General features: G+C 47.3%; 1 long non-coding RNA gene and 1 pseudogene across 1 annotated transcript in view; one reads left to right on the top strand and one right to left on the bottom strand.

The window, feature by feature from the left end:
• The window catches only part of LOC116157528 (uncharacterized), a 28,860-nt gene extending 10,459 nt beyond the window's left edge, over nucleotides 1-18,401 (top strand). The window contains exons 3-9 of the long non-coding RNA XR_004141658.2: nucleotides 5,005-5,136; nucleotides 6,225-6,267; nucleotides 6,588-6,784; nucleotides 8,663-8,821; nucleotides 12,668-12,846; nucleotides 17,555-17,763; nucleotides 17,878-18,401. This is a non-coding gene — a long non-coding RNA (uncharacterized LOC116157528). The remainder of the gene's footprint in view (nucleotides 1-5,004; nucleotides 5,137-6,224; nucleotides 6,268-6,587; nucleotides 6,785-8,662; nucleotides 8,822-12,667; nucleotides 12,847-17,554; nucleotides 17,764-17,877) is intronic.
• LOC116157385 (RNA polymerase II subunit A C-terminal domain phosphatase-like) lies at nucleotides 12,889-15,511 on the bottom strand (annotated as a pseudogene).
• Nucleotides 18,402-22,117: the final 3,716 nt, after the last annotated feature.

Below are 22,117 nucleotides of genomic sequence, written 5' to 3' on the forward strand. Positions count from 1 at the left end.
AGTGTAAGAGGGTTCCCTTTTCTCCACAGCCTCTGCAGCATTTGTCATTTGTGGCTTTTTGAATGATGGCCATTCTGACTGGTGTGAGGTGATACCTCATTGTAGTTTTGATTTGCATTTCGCTGATAGTGATATTGAGCATTTTTTCATGTGTTTATTGATCATTTGTATGTCTTCCTTGGAGAATTGCTTGTTCAGGTCTTTTGCCCATCTTTGGATTGGGTTGTTTGGTTGTTTCTTATTAAGTCATATGAGCTGTTTATATATTCTGGAGATGAAGCCTTTGTCAGTTTCATTTGCAAAGATTTTCTCCCAGACGTAGGTTGTCTTTTTGTTTTATTTACGGTTTCCTTTGCTGTGCAGAAGCTTGTAAGTTTCATTAGGTCCCATTTGTTTATTCTTGCTTTTTATTTCTTCTAAGAGAAAATTTTTGAGATGTACGTCAGATAATGTTTTGCCTATATTTTCCTCTAGGAGGTTTATTGTATGTATCTTGTCTTATGTTTAAGTCTTTGATCCATTTTGAGTTCATTTTTGTATATGGTGTAAGGGAGTGTTCTAGCTTGTTTTACATGCTGTCCAGTTTTCCCAACACCATTTGATGAAGAGACTGTCTTTATTTCGTTGTATATTCTTGCCTCCTTTGTCGAAGATTAGTTGACCAAAAGTTTGTGGGTTCATTTCTGGGCTCTCTATTCTGTTCCATTGGTCCATATGTCTGTTTTTGTACCAATACCATGCTGTCTTGATGACTGTAGCTCTGTAGTATTGTCTGAAGTCTGGAAGAGTTATTCCTCCAGCCTCTTTCTTTCTCTTCAGTAATGCTTTGGCAATTCTAGGTCTTTGATGGTTCCATATAAATTTTATTATGATTTGTTCTAGTTCTGTGAAGTATGTCCTGGGTAATTTGATAGGGGTTGCATTAAATCTATAGATTGCCTTGGGCAGTGTGACCATTTTAACAATATTGATTCTTCCAATCCAAGAGTATGGGATATCTTTCCATTTTTTAAGTCTTCTTTAATTTCCTTCATCAATGGTTTATAGTTTTCTGTGTATAATTCTTTCACCTCCTTGATTAGTTTTATTCCTAAGTATTTTATTACTTTGGGTGCTATTTTAAAGGGGATTATTTCTTTACTTTCTTTTTCTGTTGATTCATCGTTAGTGTAAAGAAATGCAACTGATTTTTGAACGTTGATCTTGTAACCTGCTACCTTACTGAATTCATCAATCAGCTCTAGTAGTTTTTGTGTGGACGTTTTAGGGTTTTGTATTTATAGTAACATGTTATAGCTGAAATCTTTGATCATCATGTTTGTCTTTGTAATACAGCCTTATGACTTAATGTCAAGAGAACAGTTTTTCTCAACAAGGTAATTTCCCCGTTTATAATCCAAGAGTTTCCGTGTGACCCATCATGTCCTCCTTTTTGGCCTTGGCTTCCAAAAAGTGCAGAACTGAATGTAATGTTCAGTTGCAAAATGAAGCTGGCAGAAGTTTGGAGAGTCCCTCCCTTCCCCAGAGGTTTTCTACAGGCACTCATTCAGCAGGACACAGGGGTGTCGTGTCCCTGCCGTGGGTCCGCTCAGCTGTTTGTCGCTTCCCGTGGCTTTGTAGGGACATTGCTGTTGGGCTCAGTGCCGTGGAGGAGACCTTGTGTCCGTCCCAGGCTCCATTCCATCCGGTCCGTATTTGTCTGATGCCGTATGTTTTTCCGTTGCTTTATCCTGTCTTCCTAGGTCTCTGTTTTAGTTGTGTCTTTTAAAAAATTGACTCTAAAGCTCAATTCTTAAAAAGAACCCAATCTGAGAGTCTTTATTCTGTATGTGAGTTTAATCTTTTACAATTACAGTGACTACTAATGTATTTGAATTTAGTTTAAGTTCATTATTGTATTTGTTTCTCTTCTAATCAAGTTTCTAAATTTTTTTCCTTTCAAGTCCCTTTAATTATTCCTAAGTTTTAAAGTGTGATTTCTGGACATAAATCATGTCATAAAAATTAAGTATTTGTTAATTCCACAAAGTGTTGTTAATTAGTACTTCTCTTCCTGAGAAAATGTAAGGGTTATAGGATGCATTGAACTTCAGCTCCCCTTTCACCTTCAGTGTTTTAATTGTCCAGTAGGTGTATCACATTACATCCAAGGCACGCTATTTTTTTGTGTGTCTTTTTAAAAGAAAAATGCCCCCAATTGCAACATATAGATAACATTCTGATTTTGGAGTTGTTAAGACATGAAAAAATACCTCTTAGGATTGGTAAAATATAGTAATAATTTTAAACTCTCCTTCAGTTAATCATTATCATCACAATCATTATTTAGTAAGAGACCATACTCACTCAGATACATAGTCCTTTTTTTTTTTTTAAACCAATTTGTTTTGTCATTTCTACTTGTAACCCCTCCCTCCTGGGTACCTCCTTCAGTAAGTTTCTTCGTTAAGGTCTATGAGTTTTGTCTGAAAATTCTGTTTGCTTCAACACTATTTAAGATAATTTAATGGGGCTTAGCTTTTTAGGGAATATGTTATTTATCTATCTTTTACTGAGGTATAGTCACTTTACAATGTTGTGTCAGTTTCTGGTGTACAGCACAACACTTCAGTCGTACATGAACATACGTACGTTCATTTCCATATTCTTTTTCACTGTAAGCTACTGCGGGGTATGGAGTGTATCTCACTGTGCTCTGCAGTGTAAACCTGTTTGTCTGTGTTATGTGTACCAGTCAGTATCCCCCGGGATGTGTGTTATTTTATCAGCACTTTGTCTACAGACACATGTTCTGTTGTCTTCTGACCTTTATTGCTGACAATGAGAAATATTAGTGCAATCATGTTTCTTTGTAGCTAATTTGTCTTTCTCTTTGGTAGCCTTTCAGATTTTTATCTTTGTTTTATGATTGTAATACATTATGTCTAGGTCAGGATTTATTTTTGTATGAATAACTTGAGATTATGACCCTCATTCAACCTGAGTTTACACATCTTTAAGTTCTGAGATTGTTCTCTCCTTTTCTTTCTTCTTTTCCCCTTGGAAAAAGTCCTACTAAATGTAAGTTGAACTTTCTCATTTTATTTTCCCAAGTATCACAACTTACTTGGTATGTTAAAGTCTCTCTATCTTTTTTACTGCTCACATTTTTAATCTTCCTGTTCTGCCTTCTGGGTGGATGACTCAATTCTCCTCTTCAATTCACAAATCCTTCCTTTAGCTAAATGTCCCATGTTTTTGAATTGTCCATTTAATACACTTCCGTGATCACTGCTTCGCCCATACTGACTAATCAGATCCCTGGACCAGCCGTCTGGGGGCAGAGCCTTCACTGTGCTGCACAGATGGGGGCACAGAGTTTAGGAACATCACCCAGGTGAGGTACCCAGTACCCAGGGTTTAGGGCTGGAACCTGGGGCCCAGGCTCTTCACACATCTGCGTTGAGGTTTTTACTCTTGTATCTGTTTTTTTCATTGTCAGAATTTATATTTTTGGTGTCTTCCAAGGCTTTCATTTTGCTCATTATAGTCTTATCTTCTGGGTTTCTTCCTTGAGCTGTAAGAACATTTACTTCCTTTATGGATTCATTCCAAGATTTTTTTATTGCTGCCATCTTTTGGGGCATGTGTTTTGCCTCTTAAGCTGTCTGGACCTCTCCCTCATGGTGACCTAGTGTGGCTTGTTCTGACCGTGAGGCCACTTTGAGGAGAGGGTTTGTGGGGTATCCCGTTGCCCTTGGCTGTGGAGATGTCCTTAGAGGGCAGTTAGTATCTGTGTCCCTGAGGTTCCACGAGTTCCTTGGGCTCTAGGTGAGTTTTATTGTTCAGTTCTTGACTTGTGATACCCATTCCTGGATGGTGGGTATACACTTTTTTTCATTTTACTGGAGGTACTGGGGAGCGAACCCAGGACCTTGCACACGCTAAGGATGCGCTTTACCACGGAGCTCTGTCCCACCCCCCTGGGTGGTATAAATTTGATTTCACACCTGTTCACAAGGCAGGCCGGGTCTCTGATTTCCTGTGGGGTTTCTTTGTGCCCAGAGCCTTGTGTGGGCAGTGGTGCTGGCCTCAGGCCTGGTGGCTGACAGGCAGGGGGCCTTCCCACCTTCTGCAGGAAGCTCAGGTTCAGTGGGCTGACGTGGCATTTTGTGTCCCGAAAGGCTTCCATCTGCTCTCAGAGCCCAGAACCCCTGGGCTCCCGTCGCCTGTCTGTGTGAGCTCTGGTCTGGCCCTGGAGGCATTTCCTCGTGTACCCGCAGCCTGGCTGTAGAACTTGTAAGCAGCTCTTTGGTTACATTATAGTCACTATTTCTGTTTGGTGCAGATGGTTGGGGGGCGGGTGGAGGTTGCTGTTCCCACGTGGGTTAACATCTTTGTTGATCTTGGAGCTTTTCCATGTGCAGACTTGTTGTTGGGTTTACAAAATTCCTCTTACAAAATACCTTACTGTGGATTCTCACCTACTGTGGGTAAATGTGTTTTAATCTAGTTAAAAATAGTATGTGTGCTGGGAGGTTTTTCCCTTATTGTTTGAATAAAACTCAATTTGAAATACTATTTCATCTTTAATAAGATGTGCCTTAAAGCACTCATTCTTAGGGCTTCTAAGTGAAAACTGTTTCTCTCCTTTCGGTTGCATGCTGCCACTAGGCACCAGGTTGACCCGGAGTTCCTTGGCTTAGGTCTGGGCAGCGCCCTCCTCAACAGCCTGAAGCAGGCGGTGGGGGCCCTGGCCAGCAGCGCGGGCGTGCTGGGCACCGTGCAGGCAGCCGCCCAGGCTGCGCCGCAGGGCGGCTGGTCGGCGCTGCTGCCCACCGCCGAGCGGCGGCCCGGGTGCTCTGCGCCCTCCTGCCCTGCGCGGTGGGCTCGGGCTCAGAGCAGGGGCGCGGCGGGCTGGGCTGGGCTGGGCTGGGCCGGGCAGGTGGGCACTGGAGAGGCTGCCAGGAGGGGAGGGGGCTTACCTCACATTGGCAAAAACACTTTCCGTTTTCCACTTTCCAGCAACGAAGTTAACATCAGTCCAGGTCGGTGATTCATGATCAGTCTCGGGGCAGCTTGATGGCTGATGGAGGCTTAGAGTCTGCCTTCAACGCAGCCGTCACTGCAGAAATCCAGGCTCGCGAGCTGACAGAGGTGAGCTTACCTGCCAGTGAGCTGAGATGGAAACGCCGTGCGCTGTGCTCGTACTCGTGAGAAAATAACAGCCTTTTGCCAGAATTATTAAAAACTGAAACACAAGCAAGACTTTTAGTAACGTCCAAATATTTCTGTAATTAAAACTTTTATCTTACATAGCTTTAAAAAATATTGTTACTAATACGATAAAATGCACCTGCTTCAAGTGTCTATTTAATGAATTTGACAGATACCCTGATCATAATATGCATTGTTTCTATCTCCCCAGAAAGTGCCTTTGTGCCCCCTTGCATTTGAAATCAGGACACTGTCCTGCCTCCCTCAGATGATGTCAGTTTTGCCAGTTCTGAATGTCACATAAACGGAATCATACAGTATATACTCGTTCATGTCAGCTTTATTTTGCCTTGATAATGACTTTCAGATTCATCTGTGTTGGGTGTGTTGTTTCTGCTGCTGAGCAGTGTTCCTCTGTATGGTTATGGCACTGCTGGTCTGTCCATTCTCCTGTTGATAGACATTAGATGATTTTAACTCCATGAAATTGCTATGATCATGCTGTGTATTTTGCAAATGCAAGTTTTTCTCTTGGGTAAATACTGTGAATTCCAATTTGCCGGATCCTAGGGTGAGCGTGTGGTTACAGCTTCCCAAAGTGGCTGTGCCATTTACATTGGAACCAGCCTGTGTGAGCGTTCCAGCCCTCGACCTCATCAACATTGGGCATCTTCTTAGCTTTGGCTCCTCCGGGGGCAGGGTGGGGCGTTTGTTTGTATTTGCATGTGCTAATTGGCCATCATAGCCTCTTTTATTACTTTCATTGTTGTAATAGTTTTCAATTTAAAAACTTACGCTGCTAAAATTAGACGGAGTGAGTGTATTAGAAATATTTTTGAAAATACACTTTGATTAAATTGAAAAACAATCAGAGGAAATCATATACGTAATGATGTTGGTAGCAACAGCCATTCTCTGTGTACCCTGTTATTTTTCAGGGACCTGTGCTGGTTACTTTACTTTTTTTCTCTTTTAACCTAGTCCACTGTGTCGAGTGGGAAAAGTTGTCTCAAAATTCCATTTTACAGATGTGGACAGGAGCACCACCGATTTGCTGAGGTGTCCTGACTGGTGAGTGGCAGGTTTGCTGACTCCAACCTCTGCCATCTTCCTGCACCCCATGTGGCTCTGTGTGACAGCTCGCCTGCTGGGTCAGTGACAGCAAATGGGCAGAGACTGTCCTCACGTGGGCTGGATGGTAACCTTGACGCGATCCAAGCGGTATTTTTAGAACCTGTTAGTTTGGTTAGCACGTATGTTTATTCTGTGCTTCCTGCTGCAGAGCGGGACTTGGGGGGGGGGGAGGGCTGTAGAGATATGTGATCCCTCAGATCATAATCAGGGTGCCTAAAAATTAAGGGGCCTCTCTCCTCTCTCTCCTCTCTCCTCAGAAGGCCATGTATTTGAAGCCAAGAATGTCTCCAAGCTACAGAAAGGCATAAACAAAACCCCTCATCACTTAAGAATAATCATTGTTAATATTTTTGGTGCACAGTCTTCCAGAATTTCAAAAGTGCAGACGTTTGCTGACGATACTGCCTGTGGTGCCAGAGCTGGTCCCAGCGACCTGCGTCCTTTTCACTCACAGGTCGCCGTGTCTTTTGTGTTGACTGTTCCGCTGCTAAGTCCGTTTGTTCGGTTGCTTTGGGGAAGACTGTCGTATAGAAGGGGAATCACTTTTTCTTCTTCTTTTTTCTTTAAATAATTTTCTATTGTTGATCATTTAGGTTTTAGATATTTTTAATACCATAAATAATTTTAACTATATTCTTGTAGATTATAAGTCATTGAGTATAAGAATGATCATTAGGAAGGAGTTCTAGAAATGAAATTGGGTCAAAAGCACACACATTCTTAAAGTGATCCATGTTGCCCTCTTACCCTTTAGAGTGGGTGGCACGGCTCCAGTCCTGCCATCAGTCATGGTCTGCATGCCCACACCCCTCAGGGTGGGGAGGGCTGTTGTATTTAGGCAGTTCTGGCTTTCTTTTTTAAATTGAAGTATAGCTGATTTACAATGTTGTGTCAGTGTCTGCGTACAGCATACTGCTTCAGTCATACATGAACGTACATATATTCATTTTCATATTCTTTTTTACCATAGGTTGCTATGAGATTGAATATAGTTCCCTGTGCTAACAATATGAACTTGTTGTTTATCTATTTTATATTAATTAGTTAGTATCTGCAAATCTCGAACTCCCAATTTATCCCTTCCCACTCCCTTCCCCCTCTGGTAACCGTAAGTTTTTTTTCTATGTCTGTGAGTCTAGACTGGTCTGGCTTTTGCCATTAGAAAATAAAGCCGAGCAGGAAAGACCTTGTTTGCTTTTTCAGAGTAAATTTGATGACTAGAACGATGCTTGGTAGGTCTCAGGAATATTGATTGCGTTGATTGGCAACCTCCTTTAAATTTAAAAAAAATAATAGCCTTATCAAGATATTATTCACCTACTATAAAGTTTTGTCTTTTAAAGTGTGTGAGTTAATGATTTTTCTTATATATTCACAGAGTAGTGCAACCATCATCACCACTGTCTAATTTCAGAACATTTTCATCACTCCTAAAAGAAACTCTGTGCCCTTTAACAGTCAGTCCCCATTCCCACTCCTCGCAGCCACTGACAGCCACCAGCCTGCTTTCTGTCTCTAGGGGTTTCCCTGTTCTGGACATTTCATGTAAGTGGATTTGTACTGTATGTGGCCCTTTGTGTTTTCAAAGTTCGGCCAGGTTGTAGCATCCATGTTGATGTGCCTGGGGTGGAGTTGCTGAGTTTTATGGTGACTCTGTGTTTCATGTTTCGAGGAGTGGCCAGACTGTTTCCTAAAGTGGCTGTACCGTTTCACATTCCCAGTAGCACTGTGTGAGGGTTCCAGCTTCTCTGCATCCTTGCCAACGCATGCTGCTGTTCATCTTGTTTTTAATGACAGCTGTCCTAGCAGGCGTGCTTTCCTTGATGACTAGTGGTGCTTATCATCTCTTCGTGTGCTTGTTAGCCATTTGCATGTCTTCTTTCATGGTAGATCTATTCAATTCTTTTCTGTTTATTTCTTAATCAGGTTATTTACCTTTCAGTCGTCAAGCTGTAAGAACTCTTTCTGTATGGTGGCCGTCGTGTATCAGACACCTGGCTTAGGCACATTTCCTCTTAGTTTGAGGGTTATTGCTTCTTGTTTACAAAACAGATAGACCCCGCCTCGGTGATCACAGCAGGGGTAGAGAGTTTAGGAACTTCACTGAAGGAGGCTGCAGACCATCGGCACTGGCCGCTTGGACACTGGGTTTGTAGGACAAATTGTTTAGGAACTGAGCAGTGAGTGATGGGTGGGTGTGGGCTTGTGTCACCAGCGGTGTTGAGTCGGTGCACAGCCAGGCTGTGGGATTAGGGCTCAGTGCAGGGTGCCGTCACACCTGCTGCTAAGACAGCTGGTAACCAGTTTCTGTTTCCTGTTTCTTGAATTACAGGCTATTGAAGCCAAAAAAGCAGCACAGAAGGAAAAAGAAATTGATGAACAGGAAGCGAATGCCTCGACATTTCACAGAAGATCTTATTAGTACAGGAATCTATGAATCTTCTGGAAAACAGTGTTTGCCTCTGGTTCAACTCATACAACAGCTTCTTAGGTAAATATTTTAACGGGAGGATGATTGGTTTTCATATTACGATAGTGAGGTGTAGTGCTGGGGTCGTCTCAAAAATGTGTTTGGTTGTTGAGAAAATGCTCTGAAAATCACCAAGGACAGGCTTTAGGGGGAAGAGCAGACTCTTGCCCTCCTTAGCAGGCAGGTAGATGGAAGCGGACATCACCAAGGCAAGTTCATTTTCTTTTTAAACTAGTCGTGTCATGGCCACATTCTGTGGATCATAGGTTCATTTGTTTAATTTGTAAGACAACCGTTAAAAGTGGGAGTAAATAAAAGAATGGTGAGGGTTATTTTTGAAGGGACTGATCAGGAGGAGGTAAGAGTCAGAGTCAAGAGTATAAACAGACGCCGACCTGGACAAGGGCTGAGGTAGCCAGACCCCGTCTACTGAGAAAACGTCAGCCTGCGCTTCAGGGCCCTTCACAGAGAGCGGAAATGCGAGGTGGTTTCTGGGAGGCGTTTGTTAGATACTGAAAAATGACTGCTCCTTTATGTAACACAGCTTTGCTGTCTGTGAACTTGGCTCCTGGTTTATTTTTCACACGGAGAGGAAAGAGAGCCCTGGAGGGTTGCCTCAGACACCCAAGTCCAGAGCAGTGGCAAGTAATATTCTGGTGTGGGGCAGCCTGCCCCCCACAGCTGGGGACACCAGAATTTACTGGGCACGCAGTGAGCTTTCAAAAGAGGAAGCTTTAGAGCTAGTTCCTTGCATAGCTTTTTAGTACATACTAACTAAAAAAAACCCTTTTCCTATTTTTTTTATGCCTAATCTGATGGTTGGGTTTCTTTGCTTGATAATTACACGTTCTGATCTTCAGTATAATGATCTGAAAGAAAGTGAATTACTTCAGTGCAGTTGGTGGTAGTGAAGAGAGCTTGGGAATTGCTCCGAGACAACGTCAGTTGTGACTGTTCGAATAAAGCCGGCAGCTGAAACTCTGCCCAGTTTGGTAACTGGGAGTAGTGACAAGAGCAGTGTTCATGTTGCAGAGTGAATTAATGATCAAGTGAAAAAATGGACACTGAGTGCTTTGGAATTAAAAGGTAAAAAGTTCTAAGGCGAAAAAGCATGTATCTCAGAGAAGTGCTTTCCTGAGGTCAGCTGCCTTCCTTCACCAAGGAGGCTGTGCCCAGGCCCGCCGGCGTCGCTGGCGGAGAGACAACGCTGGGCTCCTGTCCTTGTTCTGTAACAAGGTCCTGTTCTCACGAGGGAGGGGCCGGCTCTCCCGCTCTCCTGCTTGTTCTGTCTCCTGGGTGTGGAGAGAGACCGTCCATCTTACCTGCCCGCACCTGTGCCGTGCAGCCTGGCAACCACTTGCCACGTCGGCCTGATGAACACTTGAAATGCGTCCAGTGTAGCTGAGACGCTGAGTTTTTACTTTGAGTAACTAAAATTCAGATTTAAAAACTGAGACCTGATTCAGCTATTAGAAAACTTGTATGTTTGGAGTAAGCTGGCCATGAGTTTACCTTTTCAACTCTGCCTTTTTATGAGTCTTGAGTGCACATCACGTTATTTTCAGTGAAAATCACTTGCCCGCGTTGAGATGTGCTATCTGCACAAAATGACAAAGGCTTTTGAAGACTGTGTGGGAAAACTAATATAAATACTTCAGTGCTTTTTTAGTTGGTTTTATGTTGAAGTGATAATATTTGCACTACACTGGAGTAAATACCTTACGAGTACTGATCTTTCAAGTTCTTTCCATCCTAATGTGTGGGACTGGTGGAACATTCTAAATTACACGGGTGACTCCCGGGCAGCACTTTTCTGTTGGGCAGCGCTCTCTAGACCGGCCTCACACGCTGCCTCCTGAACCTTCCTCTTTCCTTTCGGTCCCTCTGGCCCACAGGGAGGAGCTGGCTCCACGGCAGGTGTGTAATGAAGATGTACCTCTTTGGAAAACAAAACAAAAATTGAAACATGGAGGGACACAGCACCTTAAACACTTTTGGAAAATAGAGAAAATGTGTCCACAGCTTTCTCACCAACAGGATGCTGTGATCCAGGCGCTTTTCATAGCACAGATAACGTGCCCGATCCCTTGCGGAGGCCAACTGTACCGTTTACTTCTTACCTTAAGGTTTTGAAGGGTTTGTGGTTGAAGGAGACTCAGTGTGTTGACTTAGCTGATGCAATTGTTGAAAAATAGTCTAAAGATGTAAGAGATTTTGGAGACATTTCACGTGCTTTATTCCTTGGGAAAACAGGTTGGAGAAACTGCAGTTTGCCCAAAATAAGACCTGAAACAGATTTCAGAGTAATTCTAATGTTGGAAAACCATTTATACTGGAAAGTAGAGAGCTATGAAGATTTTTCAGTTAGTGAACTCTTGTCTGAGTCACACACTTTGATTATGGTTCTGAGTTTCATACTTGGGAAATAAGTCAGCATTTATACTGTGTTTCATTGCTGTCTTTTGCACCATCCTATATGGCACAAAACCCAGACTCTGGGCCTGTGTCTCCTATTGCGATACGGTTACCAGGGCGTGGAGCGGAAAGAGGAGGGGGACCGCAGGCGAGGCCCCTGCGCACCCACCTGCCCCTTGTGTGGCCGGGAGCGCGCCGGGCACCGGGGCTCCCCCTGCTCCTTCTCAGCCACGCTGTGCACGTGAGTTGAACTCCTAACGTCTCCTGCTCCCGTCCTCACTCCACCGCTGTTATTCCTGGATTGAACCCCGGGGGCAGGTGCAGCTGAGAGAGGTTCTCCGCAAACCTGCTCTTACCTCAGGAATCAAAGAAACGGAGCAGAATGCCCGTCCACGGCCCGGTGCTGTGCGGAGGGCCCGGGCTCGCCGCCTCAGTGGCAGGGCCAGTGTGGGCCCCTGGCCCTGCCCTCCTGGCCGGGACGGGGCTGGTGTCGGGGAGCTGCTCTGACGGTGGGTCCAGGACCAGGCTCAGAGCTGGCTCTTTTCCTCCACTAACTCCCTTCCTCCTTCCGTTCTCAGTACCGCAGGTCAGGCCTCTTTCCCCTGGCGCTGGGGCTGTCCCTGGCTGGCAGGCTCTGATCTGATGTTTCTCGTGCCCTCTTATCTGCCTTCACACTGACTTCAGAGTTACCTTTATCAGACACAAACAGGATGTCACTTTCCTAGTGAAACCTCGGTGGCTCAGTGTTGCAGAATCTAGTTGCAGCAGCCCGACACCCCATCACCTACACCGTGTCCACTGCGGCCCCCCACTTCCTTGTCCTGTCTTGAACTCGCTGCCCTTGGTCCTTTGCATTCTGCCCCTGGAGCCAGAACATTTACTGCTCTTCTAATTGCCCCTTCTGCTTTCTCCGTTTGCTCAGATGACGTCGGATCCTGCAGCTGGAATCGGATCCTCTGCCCCTGTCCTTGCTCCTGTGTTCCTGGCCCACCTCTTACTCTGACCTGTCCTGTTTGTACCCACCCTGCTCTTCCTTCCTGTGATTTCTGAGCCCTGGGCGTCTCCCACATGGCCCACCCGGGTGCTCCCTTGAATAGGTCTGAAGGCAGACTTGTGAGGCAGATGCAGAAATTCGGGTGGATCTTGTCTTTAAGAAAAGTGTCATGTTTATGTCTGAAATGCAACTTTGGACCAAAAATAGTAACACAGTTGTTTTTTCTTTCGAGGATTTGTAAAGGAGTTTTCTATCATTTTGGGCCCTTCCCCGCAGCTCTTAGGAGCACATTTGTAGAGCAAAGGGTATCCTTCTGTCTTCTGTGTCTTCTGAGCTCCGCTGCTTATTAGCTCTGGCTGAGGTGTGCTCACTGCACGTACACCTGACACCCAGGGGGAGGAAGCCAGCTGCAGCTCACCTGGGCGTGTGAGCTTTGCATCCTCTGCTCCCTTCCATAGAAACATCGCTTCTCAGTCGCCAGATTGAAAGGTGTTGCCCGTCGGGTATCGTCACGTCTAGACTGAGCAGCACAGTCGTGGAAGATCTGCGCCACCGCATTTGCTGCTGCGTTTTCAGCACCTACTTCTCAGTAAACCTCATCCAGGAGGACGTGTTGGTCAGACTTCAGGTATTTCTAGTAAGTTACTTTGTTTTCTTTCTTTTTTCTTTCCTTTTTTTCTTTCTTTCTTTTCTTTTTTTTTTTTTGGAAGGTGTTGGGTAATTAGGTTTATTTATTTGATGGAGGTACTGGGGATGGAACCCAGGACCAGGTGCATGCTAAGCATGTGCTCCACCACTGAGCTACATCCTCCCGTCTCGTGAGTTACTTAAAATGTTAGTGTCTTGTGTGTATTTCTGGCTTTTTCACTTAGGCTTTTTGACATGCCTATTCTGCATGGCCCAGATGTGTAGTTTTTACACTATTAGATGCACCAATTTTGGGAGACTTCATTTTGCATCCACTTTTTTTTGGACAAATGTTCCTATATTAGATGCATTAATATTTTTTATTTTATTGTGTTAACATTTAAATTCTTTGTTTTTTTGGAGAGAAGGAAGATAATTAGGTTTACTTATTTATTTTTTTATTTAACGAAAATACTCGGGATCGAACCCATGACCTCATGCATGCTAAGCATGCGCTCTGCCTCTGAGCAACACCCTCCCCCAGCATTTAAATTCTTTAGACATCACAAACAGCGACTTGTGTGTTTGGGCTGGTCTTACAGGAGATTTATCACACTTACTCCAGATGTTAGTTAGGGACTGTTGGAGGTGGACTTAATGTGGGAATGAAATAGTGACAGTATTTGTGTGTCGCCCTGGGAAGCTAGCTGGGTGAAGCAGGAGGAAGGCATCACCGTTGGAGGAAGACAGGGAATCTCAGGTACAGCCCTGGTTTGTCAGCCGCCGGACGCAGGGCTGAGTCTTCTGGGCGCTGTAGGCAGCCCACCTACGGAGCCGGGATGACACCTGATGGCACCTGCGGGGATCCACGCAGGATGATGTGCAAGTGCTCAGTTCTGTGCCTGAAGGAGGGTACTTTGCACAAGCCCCGGAGGTGGTGACTGGCTCTCTCTATAAGGTAGTTTTCTCTGGCAGGGATGGAAAGGCTTGCTGCTTTTAATATTTTTGTACCCTCCCATGGCTGGTGCGCCCGCTTGTGCAGAGTTTAGGCCATTTGGAGGAGGAGAGCTCTGCGTGGACGGGCAGGGAGCTGGGGCCCCGGGCCCTTCCAAATAAGCTTGCCTGTGCTAGCGTCGTAGACCCAAGCCTCGGGGCCTGGGTGAGGCCCTGGGATAGACGGGCGTTGGGTGGAACAGAGCGGTGGGAAGCGCACCCTGCCTGTCGGGAAAGGCTGCTGGGCGGTCCTCCCTCTGCGCCCTGCCGTGGTCGTCCCTCAGCGGGAACAGCTGCTCCTCCACCTTGTCCCACCGCTCCAGGCAGCTCCACAGCCAGTCGGGGTTGACCACGTTCTGCTGCGTGCACCCCTGTGCCTGGCGCACCTTCTGCTGCCGGCCCGCGCCGCGATCAGGTGGGTGGCCCTGTCGGGGGTGTCCAGGTCTGGCACCAGCTGGGTGAGGATGCGCGCTGAGCGCCGTGGGTGGTAGTGCTCCTGTGTCTTCACCGGAAGTCCATGCAGCCCACTGAAGATGATGGCGATGGTGGCCAGCACCCTGCTCCTGAGCTCAGGCACGATCTTCCAGATGTCGGGGGCTCCCAGGCCTCCCCGCGGAGCAAGCGGTCATTCTTGGTGTAGTGGTCGGAGTGCATATGGGCCAGGATCTCCTCCAGGTGCCTAGGTGGTCGTCGTCCTCAGCGTCCTCCTCTTCCCCCACGCTCTGGTCCAGGGAATCGCCCACCGTGATGCCAGGCTGCCGGCTGCTGTACAGCTCCGTCCTGGCCTCCTTCCTGTCAGCTCAGCTGCTGCCCAGCCTGCAGAGGCCGTCCCGCTCGCCCTCCTCCTGGCCGTCCAGGTGGGCACCGGGCGTGGGCTCCCTGCAGTGGTTGGTGCCTGCAGGCCTGTCCGCTGCCGCGCCGGGAGGGCCACCTGTGCCGGCGTCCCGGGGGGGCCTTGGTCTTCTTCCGGGCCCTCTTCTCCTCGCTTTTGCGGTCAGAGGCAGTGGGGGACAGCCAGCTCTCAGACTTGCTGCTGCTCCCGCCGTCACTGGGGACGTCCAGCTCCAGGTCGGGGCCCGCGGGGCCCCACACAGGCCCCTTCTCGGGCTGTGTCCGCCCCCGCTGCTGTGCACATGCCGGGGGCCCCCTGCCATCAGACCCAGGGGTGCAGGTGGTGGGCCGGGTGCCCCTCTCCTCCTCCTTCCCAGGCCAGGGCCAGCCGCCCCCACCCCATGGAGCAGTGCCCCCATTTAGCTCCCTCATTGGCTTCCCAAGGCCATTGCTCTGCTCAGCCCCAGGCACCTGCCTTCCTTCCTCAGGGTCCCTGACAGATGGAAGCTGTTCCGGGATGTCGGCACCTCTCTTCCTGGCCTGAGGCTCCCAGGACCCGGACGGGGCAGGAGAAAAGTCAGCAGGCCCTTGGGAGCTGAGAGCTGTTCTTTACTCTGCAGAGCCTGGTCCTGGGGGCCTGTGCTCCTGGATGAGAGTCCAAGTGTAATTAGGTGCCATTAAAGGGTTTTAAGCAAAGGAATGTAATGACCTAAGGTTTTAAAGGACCATTATGGCTGCTGTGTAGAGAAGGCCCAGCCTCGGGGAGGCTTCTGGGGTCTTGGGAGACAGATGATGGTGGCTTCCCGCTGGATGGTAGCAGTAAACATGACGTGGCTGGAATTAAGATCCATTGTGGAGGTTACACTAGCAGAACTTCATGAACCGAGTGTGGGAGGAGGGGGAATCAAACTAACATGCTCCCTCTGGGTTTTCAGCATGATGTAGGGAAGATGGGGGAGGAGAAGATTTGGGTGTTGGATGTGGTGGCGGTGAATCAGGAATTCTACTTTGGACATATTAAGGCTGAGGTACCCATTAGACACCCTGGTGGAGATGTTACGTAGGCCACTGGATACATCCAATCTGAAATTCAAGATACAAATCTGAGTGTGTGCACCTGAAGATGCCAAGTATAAGCTACAGATGTTAAGCAATAAGCACAAGAGAAATGTTACATACTGATAAATATTAGTGTTCGGTGTATATTATTATCAAATTTCATCTAATGTATAGAGACGGCATTAGCAACCTTCATAGTACTTTCCAGTCCTATACCTAATATTTCTTCTTTAAATTTTGAATTTCACTGTTTCCTCGAAGTGTTATATGGCAGGCACTGATTTTGTTTATTTGGGTAGTTATTTTTAATTTTTTATTGAAGTACAGTCAGTTACAATGTGTCCATTTCTGGTGTACAGCACAATGTCCGAGTCATGCATGTACATACATATATTCATTTTCACATTCTGTTTCATTAAAGGTTATATAACAAGATATTGAATATAGTTTGCTGTGCTATACAGAAGAAATTTGTTTTTTTTAATCTATTTTTATATATAGTGGCCACAGGTACTGATTTTAAAATTTAAATGGCTTAGAATTAATTCTGCTTTTCAACACTTCAAATCAAGGTTGGAAATCATTATGCCAAATTGTAATAGAATTAATCTAATAATTTTCTACACAGTAATATCACTGTTACTTAGAATATGTACTCCTCTTAAATCAGACTGTTTCATAGTCACAAAAGGTGTTTTGTTTCTCTTAGACTGTTTGACAGTTTGCTTCTTAAATCATGGTTCTAGAAACTTTCATTGTTCTCAGTGTCACCAAGAAAAATCAGAACCATAAGACCCTAGTAAACTAGGATTTTGGTTGCTAAATCACTCAACTTATACGCTTAATGTGAACTGACATTATTCTGTAGTCAGGAGACACTATTTTTATTGCCTGTAGCAGCTGGAAATTGAACAACATAATGCAAATTATGGGAGGTAGTACATGGAATAAGCTTGTGGTTCCAATTTAGTTCATACACAGCAGGTGTCCACATTATAAACATAACCACCTAGATGGCAGACAGACTTGTCAGTTTTGGTAGGAACCCCCAGAACTGAAGGAGGAACAATTCAGCCACTCATTACACTTTCTTTCAGATCAAAACTAAGGTAGAGGAGAGCGAGGAGGCAGGAAGGACCTGGAGCATCAGAGCTTCTGCCTTAGCTCAGCCTTTGTTAATGTCTGTGGTGTGGAGAATTCACACACGATGGAAAAGGAGATGTGTACAATTTACTACAGTCGATACAGTTTTATTTATGGTTTCTTCCAGTTCCCCAAACTGTCAACCTGCCATTTTTTAGTTACCATAAAAATGGTCTCTCAAATGGGAAACAAAAAGAATACTAATGGTCTTTTCTTAAGACAACTCCAGGTGCTAACAATCATTTCAAAAACAAACATCAGAAAATGGCTTATGTCAGTGGCTTGCTATAAACCCATACTCTGAGGGTGTTTAGGATTTCTACTTCTAAAGAGCATGTTTTGGAAAAGTTACAATAAAGCAGATATCAAATTGGTGTTTAAAAGAAGACCTTTAGAGGAGTTTTCATGATTTGTCATGCAAGAAACGTGGCACAATGGATATTTTACTGGGCAAAGAAGCTACACTGGGTTCATTTCGCTACTTAAATAAACACAATTTACAGTTTCTTTAAAAACAAGTATTATCTACAGAGGAAAGAAGACAGCCGGTCTATGACTATAAGGCATATTTGTGCCAAATTAATGCCATGTCACAGACGCCGGGGGGATATATATTCCTGAAAGAACTGGGAGCTTTCCACATTCCACAAGGGGATAAATTCCGTCTTCACTATTTGAAGTTCTTCCTCCAGCTTAAAAGCGAAAGTCAGTACGGAGTCACACGAGCCTCTCCTAACAGCAGCTGTCCCTAGAAGTACGGGTCATCTGAAGACACCACTGCCAGCCCCACCATGGCCGCCCTCCGTGTGCTCACTGCCACGGCCCCGAGGATTTGCACACACTTGACAGTGCAGTAACACCGAGCTACTGATGTAGGTGCAGAAACCACACTTGGAGGGAGGTGAGCTGGGACGGGGAGGGGATGGGACGGGTCTCCTTTTGCTGTCCCTTGCTTGCTACCCTCAGGCCCTCCTGCACCAGTTCTCCACAGCTCCCCTGCCTGCCCGCCCCACAGAGCTGCAGATTCCCCAGCGCCCAGGGGGACCTGCCCCCAAGGCCCACCCAGCCCCCCGATGTCCATGACTTCCATGTGGACCGGCCTCTTGAGGAGGCGCTGGTGAACCCGGAGCTGATTCACCCCTTCATCCCAGAGGGCAGAGATGCTGGGCCAGGCCCCGCCTGTGTGCCTCCAACCCTGGACAACTCAGGTCTCCTGTTCCTCTGCTCCAGCCTCATTCAGCCACAGCGGGCCTACTCCATGCCTGGTCCTGTCCCCAGCCAGGCGATGAGGTCACCCAGTTCCCTGTGCGGTCGGCCCCCCGCCGGGTGCTGCTGACGGATCCATCAGGAGGAGGCAGCGCGTCCCGCTGCCGCGCCCGCCATGGTGCTGGTTCTCTGGCGGCTGCCTTCCTGGTCAGGGGTGGTCCTGGGGGAGCCCTGAGTGTACGGTGTCCTCATGTCGGAAACCCCAGTGGGAAGGAAAGTCTGGTTTGATTTTGTTCTCAGAGACATTAAACACTAGTTCAATTTTGAGATTCATTACTAAAGCCCTAAGCAGCTCTGCCTGGTGTGCGCCCCTTTCCTGTTTCTACTGACGGAAATGGCCGAGGAGACACACCCGGCCCCTGCTTCTCTGTGGTCACTGGGAAAGTGTCCCCATTCATGGCGACTTTAGTCTGGGGGGCTTCCTGGGTGCTTCATGTGCCGGAGCGCCCACGTAGAGGTGAGGTGGCGGAAGTCAAGGCCCGGGGTGGCTCAGGTTGGGGACCCAGTAAGTGACCCTCCACACCTCACGCTGGTTTACCCACATCTCCCTCAGGGTAAGGGTGAGCCAGGGCCACACGGGCCGCTTCCCTCCTCAGAGACACCGGGCAGATAAGGAGACAGACATTCCCAGAACTCATCTTAATTCGGTAAATCCCAGTACAGTCTGAACTGGCTCTTTTTTTTCTTATTTAATAATTTGGTAAGCCGGTTCTAAAACAGATGTGGAAATGAAAGCGTTGAGAGGAGGAGGCAGAAACAGAAGCAGAAGGAAAGGAGGAAAACTGTGAAAGGACTTACTCGATCAGGTACCAGGACTCACCATCAGGCTATAATAAACAGGACAGTGTGGTACTGGTTCACAGATAGATAAAAACAGATGAATGAGATCAATCTATTATTAGCAGTCTTTTATTCTTAAAGTATTCGTTTTGTGCTTCAGTATTTTAATGTATTCATTTTGCGGTTAAACTTCTGTAAGCACTGGGGTCACAGAGGTGACTAGCACTGCCAGTCCCTGCTCTCCAAGCTCTTAGAGGGCAAAGCACAGTAAAGTCCAGCTGTTGCTTCCAACGAAAAGTCTGAGTGTCTCATGTCTTTAAAGATGTTTTAAGGATCTGGTCTCTGCCTGTTGGTCCAGCCACATCTGTAGACTCCAAGCTTCAGTCTAGCTCAGTTTTCTGGTATCTCTGACCTCCACATGAATGTGAGTTTGCTCCCACACCCTGACCACTGACCCTCAGCCAGTTCCACTCTCAAAGATCCTAACCTTACCCCACCCTCACCTTGACCTTGAGCCTTACACTCAACCTGACACTCAACCTAAACCTAATACTTAACCTGATCCTATCACCCTGACATATACACTCACTCTCACCCTCACTCAGTTCTTTGGCAGTCCCTTCCCCACCCATACCTGGCTTTGATCTTGGCATTGACTCCAATCCCGCTCTACCTGGAACTTCACCTTGTCCATGAACTTGGCCCTCATCTTCACCTTAACACTGACCCTCCAATGGACATTCCTCTTACTTTGATGCTCATTATGACCTGGTTTCTGATGCTGACCATTAACATGTCCCTCACACTCACCCTGGTCCTGACTTACTCTTGACAATGACAACTTCTCTCACACTGATCATGACTCAGAACACTATCTTGAATGAGACACCACCCTCAATCTGATCCCGACTGTCAACCTCACTTTGCCCCTAGACTCAATCTGCACCTTGACAAGGACCATCATGCTGACCCCCCCTGCCCTTGAACTTGAGCCTGATGCTGAACTACCCTGTACACTCAAGCTGAAACCGAAGATAGTCTGCATGACAAGCCTGACCATGACCCTGACACTGATCTTGACCTAGAATTCAATTTCACTCTGACCTGGATCCTCATCCTAACCCTGAGCCTCACACAGAACCTGGACTCACACTTTGTGGCTGTCATCACTGACACCCTAATCCCATCATGACACTGAACCTGACCTAGACCCTGACCCTGAAATTGGGCTTCACACTGACATTGATCTTCATTATTATGTTGACCCTCGTTCTCAGGTTAATCACCTTAATGATGACCATCACCTTGACTCAGTGTCACATTGAACTTAGCCTTGAACTTGACCGTGAATCAAATTCTGACCCTCTGTGATAGGCAGAATAATGCCCCACCAAAGAGGCCCATGTCCTACCTAGCCTGTAAGTACTTTGCATGCACACAGAAGGGACTTTGCAGATGTGATTGAGGGCACAAACTTTGAGATGGAACGAATATCCTGAATTACGCAGCTTGGGCCAAAATAACACGATGAGGGAGGGAGAGGTGGAGGAGGAGGAGGGTGGCAGAGGAGGACTTAATTCCTTCCAGGAGTAATAGAAAAGGAACCCCAACTTGACTTATAATTGACCTTGAACTTAACAATGAACATCATGCTCACCCTGACCCTGACGCACATTAATCTTGATCCTGAACCTGACACTGACCCTAATCCTGATCATCACCCTCATCCTCGCAGACACTGAATCCTTGACTTAGAACTGGATATTCACTGTCAACCTGAATCCAACTTTCAATCTTACCTTCACCTTGATGATAACCATCATCCTTACCCTGAAATTCATCCTCTCACTGATCCTCTCTAATGGATTCTCAACCAGACCCTGACCCTGACTCTCACATTGACCTTGACCTTGATCTCGAACCCAACCCTGGACCTAAAATTGCCCTCACACCGATCTTGTCCTCGAACCTGATTCTGACACCATGGCCTTGACAATTCTTTTATCTTGACCCTTAACCTGACACAGAAATTTACCCTGACTTGGATACTCACCCTCTGGTTCTGATCTTCATCACTCTGTCCCTGATCTTACCCTTGTCCTGACCCTGACCTGCTGACAATGAACTTGATCATGATCCTCACCCTCACACTATGGTGTGATTTTGACCGGGGCCACAACCAAGTCCAGAGTGAGGTCAAGGATCAGGACCAAGGCTAGGCTGAAAGCCAGGGCAGTGGCCATGACAAGGGAGGCACCAGGTTTAGGGCCAGGTGTTGGGGGCCAGTGCCAGGGTAAAAGGGAGGCTGAGGGTCATTGAGAAGGCAATCGTGAAGTGGGGGTCAGCCAGGGCGAAGTTCAGGGTGAAGTGTGTGTTAGGGTGTGTCAAGGTTAGGTGAGCGTAGGAACAGGGTACCGTAGATGTCAGATGCTAATGAGGTCAATGGTGATGATTAGGGCGAGGCTGAGGAAGAGAGTCAGAGTCTGGATAAGGGCCAGCACCAGCGCAGGGGCTCATTTAGTGTGGAGTTCAGGGGCATCACAAAGTCTAGCGTGAGGGTCAGTGCAAAGGCAAAGGTCAGAGCGAGGAGGAATGTCAGTGTAACGGGATGGGCAAGGGTCTGGGCTGGTGTCAGGGCAAGGGCGAGGGCCAAGAAGCACCCGGCGCGCCGTCACCATGGAGAGGCCGCGAGGAGGCGGCGAGCAGGTCCGCAGCGCAGCGGGCAGGGCGGCGCGGGACCGCGCGGCTGGGCGGCGGGCAGCAGGCAGCGCGGAGCCGCAGCTGGGCTCGCAGGAGCTGCTGCGCGTCTTACTGGAGGCTCGACACTTGCTCTGCGCCAACCAGGTGGACAAGGCAGCGCTTCCTGGCCCGGGCGGGAGGCCGCGCCGGGTTCGGAGTCACTGGGGTGGCCGCGGCCCGGCCCTGCCCTCAGCACCTCGGTTTCCCAAATCTGGGAGGGGGCGTCGGGCCGCCCTGAATCCGTGATCCTCCGAGGACGCTCTTGGCCGCTGGGGCGGTGACCTCGGCGGTCTTCGGAGGGGTCTCTCTGAAAGCCTCTTGCCCCTCCGTCCTTCCGTCTATCTGTGCGTCCAGGCCTCCTGCGTGGTTGGCCTGCGCTGGGAGCCTGTGTACAGGATTTACCCCCAAAGGTTGGTTTAGGGATCCCACCTCTTCTGGAATATTCTGGAATTTCCCCTCTGGGGCCTGCC

This window comes from Camelus dromedarius, chromosome 15 (genome assembly GCF_036321535.1).
Source record: "Camelus dromedarius isolate mCamDro1 chromosome 15, mCamDro1.pat, whole genome shotgun sequence".
Taxonomy (NCBI): Eukaryota; Metazoa; Chordata; class Mammalia; order Artiodactyla; family Camelidae; genus Camelus; species Camelus dromedarius.